Source organism: Rhinopithecus bieti, unplaced genomic scaffold (assembly GCF_001698545.2).
Source record: "Rhinopithecus bieti isolate Rb0 unplaced genomic scaffold, ASM169854v2 scaffold_29830, whole genome shotgun sequence".
NCBI lineage: Eukaryota > Metazoa > Chordata > Mammalia > Primates > Cercopithecidae > Rhinopithecus > Rhinopithecus bieti.
This window is the reverse complement of record NW_016813163.1, coordinates 707,334-713,068: the sequence shown is the minus strand read 5'-3', so window position 1 is coordinate 713,068 and position 5,735 is coordinate 707,334. Positions and strand designations below refer to the sequence as shown.

The 5,735-nt window shown below is 49.6% G+C and overlaps 1 long non-coding RNA gene across 1 annotated transcript; it reads left to right on the top strand.

Annotated features, from left to right (window-relative positions):
• Positions 1 to 225: 225 nt before the first annotated feature.
• Positions 226 to 5,437, top strand: LOC108512459 (uncharacterized). Its single transcript, XR_001880611.1, has 3 exons — positions 226 to 539; positions 4,846 to 5,009; positions 5,208 to 5,437. It is a non-coding gene; the product is annotated as an uncharacterized LOC108512459 (long non-coding RNA).
• Positions 5,438 to 5,735: the final 298 nt, after the last annotated feature.

Here is a 5,735-nt window from a genome sequence, read left to right as displayed (position 1 = left end):
GCAGATGCACAACTCTGAGAACAGACTCTAAACTACTGAGTTGTTTACCTTAAGGGGGTGGTTTTTATAATATGCGAATTATATCTCAATAAAAAGCAAATGTGAGAGCAGAACTGAGAGAAGCAAAATCCAAGCTGAGAGGCCGTCCACTTCTCTCCTTGTTAGGAAGGTCCTTAGGTTATTGTTCGGTTTTGGCTCAGCTGGAGGCTGAGGCCATGTGGAAGAAAGGGAGGAAGCCTACGGGAGGGAGGCCCACTCTCCCCACTGCGGCCCGGTGCCATTTCTCCTTTCCCTAAGTCAATCATTTGTGTTTCCAAGAAGCAGCTAAGTGGCTGCCTGCATAAATTCACCTCCGAAATGGCATAGTGAAGGGCCCACATGCGCCTCGTTCCTCATCTTTTAACTGTCACTCGTTCAACCTGAATTTCTCAAGGCCAAGGACGACCCAGATGCTGATCCAGGCAGTTGGGGTGCATCAGATTTTCACAACAGGGAGCTCACGTTTCAGTCAAAGAAAGAAAAAACAGCAAACATAAAAAGTAAGTAAATTATGTGGCTTGTCAGAAGGTAATAAATGCTCAAGACGAAAGCAGAGGTATAGCAGTGGGATGGGGCTGGGGGCAGAGGGCGGGGCATGACCCACCGCCAGCTCCACTCTGGGTGGGCAGAGCAACCACTGAGAAGGTGTGGAGGGGGGTGAACCCTGCAGCCCACAGGGGACTGAGGCCAGGCACGCAGGGTGGCCTGCACAGAGGAAGAAAGGGTTAGGTAACAAGGAAAGGAGGCCGACCAGGGCCAGGCAGGGCAGCGACTCCTATGAAGCATTGACAGTGTCTTCCCCTTGTCTTTTTCATTTTGTATTTTGATGCTTTACATATTGGGGCCTTGCTGGCCTTAGAGGGATGAGCCCCTCGTAGGGGTAGCTCATTCCTAGAGATAGTAAATCTGCAAACCAACCTATCAAGGGCCCATACCCTCAATCACCTCCAGTGTCGGGCGCTCACTCCAGGCCACTATCCACCTGCCTAACCACTCCAGGACTAGACACCAGACCACCAACCCCTGTGCCCAGGACCCCCCAAAATGATCCAAACTAGCCAATCTCAAACCTGCTTACCCAGCCTGCTTACCCTTTCCTCTTGCCCACGTTTTCCTGCTTTTTCTGCCTCCCGGCTGACCCTGCCCCTTCCTCCAGTGGCCCCCATGGCGTGCTGCACCTCCTATTCTAGGCGTCTATGAGGATGCACCTCCTTTTCCCCCATGACAGTCATTTCCATGCCTGCCATGTCTTAACCACATTAAGATTAAACTGATTAAAAACAAAGTTCAGGTCCTCTTAAAAGATTAGGTGTTTGGCTTTTGTCCTGGGAGAGATGCAGGACCACTGTGATTTTGAATAGAGGAAGGACAAAGTCTAAGTTGGTTTTGAAGGTCACTCTGGTTATTGTGTTGAGAAGAGACTAAAGGAAGAGATGGAGCTCAGGGGCCAGACGCAGGCTGCTGCATTCTCCTAGAAGAGAAAGTGTTCTGGGACCAGGATGGTGGCTGTGGATGTGGTGAGAAATACAGTCAAGATATATCTTGAATGTAGAGCCTGCCCAATTGGATGTGAGGAAAGAAAAGGGTTGTCCAAGGTGACTCCATGTTTTGCTCTGAGCAAAGGAAGCAGGGCAGTGGCACTGACTAAGGTGGACAAGGCTGGGGTGCAGCAGATTTTTGGGGAGGGCATGATTGGGAATCTAGCTTTGGGGATGTTGCCTGTTAGTTCTGAGTCAGGGGTATGATAAGCCACTGGACACACTTAGGAGTGTGGAGGGAGAGCTGGGTGGGAGAGCACTTGGGAGCGGCCAGCATGTGGGCATGAGATCAGAGGAGATTGCCCAGGGAGAGAGAGCAGTGGACCCAGGACACCCTGGGCACCCGGCACTAAGGCCCAGGAAAAGATGAGGTCCTTGGGTCCAGCATAAGAGGAAGAAAGAAGCCGCCCTTGAGCAGACCACAGAGGGAGGGGCGACTTCTATAGGGCAGAGGTGCAGAATGTGTGGGGTTTGGCAGGTATTTGACTGAATTCCAGAAGGCACAGAGGAAGACTTGGCTATTGGGCACAGTGAGATAAGGCAGGGGTCCCTAACTCCGCCCCAGGTGCAGACCAGTACCAGTCCATAGCCTGTTAGGAACCGGGCCACACAGCAGGAGGTGAGGGGCAACCTAGCATGACCGCCTGAGCTTCGCCTCCTGTCAGATCAGCAGTGGCATTAGATTCTCATAGGAGCGGGACCCTATTGTGAACTGCCCACGTGAGGGATCCAGGTTCTGCTCTCCTTATGAGAATGTAATGCCTGATGATCTGAGATGGAACAGTTTCATCCTGATCCTCCACCCCCCATCCCCACACTCCCGTCTGTGGAAAAATTGTTTTCCGTGAAACTGGTCTCTGATGCCAAAAACGTTGGATATGGCTGACAAGGGACAGAAAACAAGGTATGCGGATAAGCTCCCTGCTTTCCTGGGGCTTGCATTCATTTTTCTTCTTCTTCTTTTTTTTTTTTTGAGATGGAGCCTCACTCTGTCGCCCAGACTGGAGTGCAGTGGCTCAATCTTGGCACACTGCAACCTCCAACTCCTGGGTTCAAGCAATTCTCCTGCTTCAGCCTCTTGAGTAGCTGGGACTACAGGTGTGCGCCACCATGCCCGGCTAATTTTTGTATTTTTAGTAGAGACGGGGTTTCACCATGTCAGCCAGGATGGTCTCTATCTCCTGACTTTGTGATCTGCCTGCCTTGGCCTCCCAAGTCCCTCTGGGGCTTGCATTGTAGTGGCAGGAACAGAAATCAACAACAGACAGAAGATGTAAAAAAAAAAAAAAAAAAAAAATCAGTGAGCAGTGTGGTAAGAATAAGACAGAGGGGCCAGGTGCGGTGACTCACACCTGTAATCCCAGCACTTTGAGAGGCAGAGATGGGCAGATCATTTGAGGTCAGGAGTTCGAGACCAGCTTCACCAACATGGTAAACCCCATCTCTACTAAAGATACAAAAAAGTTAGCTGGACATGGTGGCACATGCCTGTAATCTCAGCTACTCAAGAGGTTGAGGCAGGGGAATCGCTTGACCTGGGAGGTGGAGGTTGCCGTGAGCCAAGATGGAGCCACTGCACTCCAGCCTATGCAACAGAGCAAGACTCGGTCAAAAAAAAAAAAAAAAAAAAAAAAAGAATAAGACAGAGTGATGGGGTGGGAGGGGCTTGGCAGCTACTTTAGATGGAGGGGTGCTCTCTAAAGCTGAGATGACAAGAAGGCGCCAGGGAAAGCCCTTCCAGGCAGAGGGCACAGCCATCACAAAGGCCCTGGAATGAAAGGGAGACTGGTGTACTCCAGGGAAGAAAGGAGGTTGGTGTGGCCAGCACTGCATCAGCAAGAGGAAGTTGAAAGACAAAGTCATATCCACTTAAAATGTGTACATTTCATTGTATGAATTGTACCTGAACGAGTTTGATTTATCTGTTTATTTGTTTGTTTGTCTTGAGACAGAGTGTCGCTCTGTCACTCAGGCTGGAGTGCAGTGGCATGATCTCCTCTCACTCCTCACTCCACTTCCCAGATTGAAGCGATTCTCCTGCCTCAGCCTCCCGAGTAGCTGGGATTACAGATGTGTGCCACACGCCCGGCTAATTTTTGTATTTTTAGTAGAGATGGGGTTTCACCATGTTAGTCAGGCTGGTCATAAACTCCTGACCTCAAGTGATCTGCCCAGCTCGGCCTCTCAAGTGCTGGGATTATAGGCATGAGCCACTGCGCCCGGCCCAATTTATCTCATATTTTATTTTTTTATTTTATTATATTTTATTGAGACGGAGTCTCTCTCTCTCCCCCAGGCTGGAGTGCAGTGGTGCGATCTCAGCTCTCTGCAACCTCCACCGCCTGGATTCAAGCGATTCTCCTGCCTCAGCTTCCCGAGTACTTCCCAGTGGTGGTGGGTACCGATTACAGTCACCCACCACCACACCCAGCTAATTTTTATTTATTTATTTATTTATATTATTTATTTATTATTTATTTTGAGACGAGTTCGCTCTGTCCGCCCAGTACTGGAGTGCAGTTGGCCCCGATCTCAGCCCCTCACTGCCAACTCCGCCTCCTGGGGTTGACACGCCGTTCTCCTGCCTCAGCCTCCCGAGTAGCTGGGACTACAGGCGCCCGCCACCTCACCCGGCTAGTTTTTTGTATTTTTAGTAGAGACGGGGTTTCACCGTGTTAGCCAGGATGGTCTCGATCTCCTGATCTCGTGATTTGCCTGTCTTGGCCTCCCAAAGTGCTGGGATTACAAGCTTGAGCCACCGCGCCCGGCCAAATTTTTATTTTTTAGTACAGACAGGGTTTCACCATATTGGCCAGGCTGGTCTCCAACTCCTGACCTCAAGGGATCCACCCACCTCGGCCTCCCAAAGTGCTGGGATTACAGGCATGAGGCACCACGCCCGGCCGTTATATTTTATTTTTTAAGCATGACTGTGGCATGTGAGCTGAGAGGCTGTGGAGAGTGAGAGCAGAAGCAGAGATGGGGGTGCAGTGGGGAAGTCGTAAAAACCCAGAAACTGGTCAGGGGTAATGATAGAGTTGGAGAGAAGGGACAATCAGGTGATAATTTTGGAAGTTAGGTAAGCAGGATTTGCTGACAGATTATACAAGATGGGTAAGGAAAAAAGAGGAGCCCATTTTCATCCCTGGGTTTTGGTTTGAACAATGGAGTGGGGAAAGTGGAGGCAGAGTAAGTCCTTGCACAAGAGCAGCAGCGAGTTCCTCAGTGAAGGGGTGCATATTTATGCCAGGGACGCGTGTGTCCACAGGAAGCAATTCCACATGACAGGTCTACAGTGCTGCAGGAGTGCAGAGGCAGGGGAGTCACCCTGCAGTCCCGAAAACTCAGGAAGCCGCTGGGAGACAGAACCTGGTCAAAGCTGCCCTTCACTTGGCACACAAGAGTAACTGCAGACTCAACAGGAAATGCAAAGTGGGTAACCTGTGTTTCCCATAGAACTCCTTTCATACATATGTAACAAACCTGCACGTTATGCACATGTACCCTAGAACTTAAAGTATAATAAAAAAATGAAAAAAAAATATATCAGCTCTGTTCTCATCAAAACAGAAATACATAGAAATCAGACTCTCAACCATACCAACTTTTTTGGTTGTGTATTCTTTGCAGAGTGAACTTCAGTTAGGTGGTGCAACTAGAAGCCCTGAGACCAGCACTGATGGCTCCCTGACATCAGCACCTTGGCCAGAGGAAGGTTTACATCTGAGTAATGCATGGGGCAGGGCTCCTCCCTAGGAACGTGTGATTTCTTTCATGTGTCGTTAATGTGTCCAATTTGGCAAAGAAAACTAAAGACAGAAGAATTGAAGGGACATGGGCATCTTTGGCCATTTATTTCGCCCCAGAATGTTGACTCCTTAGCCAGTGGAGTTGAATAAATAAATTTATCTGTTTTTTGTTGTTTTGTTTTGTTTTGTTTGAGACCACAGGGGTCCCACCAAGGGACAGAATGGACCAGGGCAGGCAGCAATGTCATCCCAGCAATGCTATGGGATGAAATAAAAGTTTGATTGAGGCTAGGCACAGTGACTCATGCCTGTAATCCCAGCACTTTGGGAGGCCAAGGTTGGTGGATCTCCTGAGGTCACGAGTTCAGGACCAGCCTGGCCAACATGGTGAAGCCCTGTCTCTACTTAA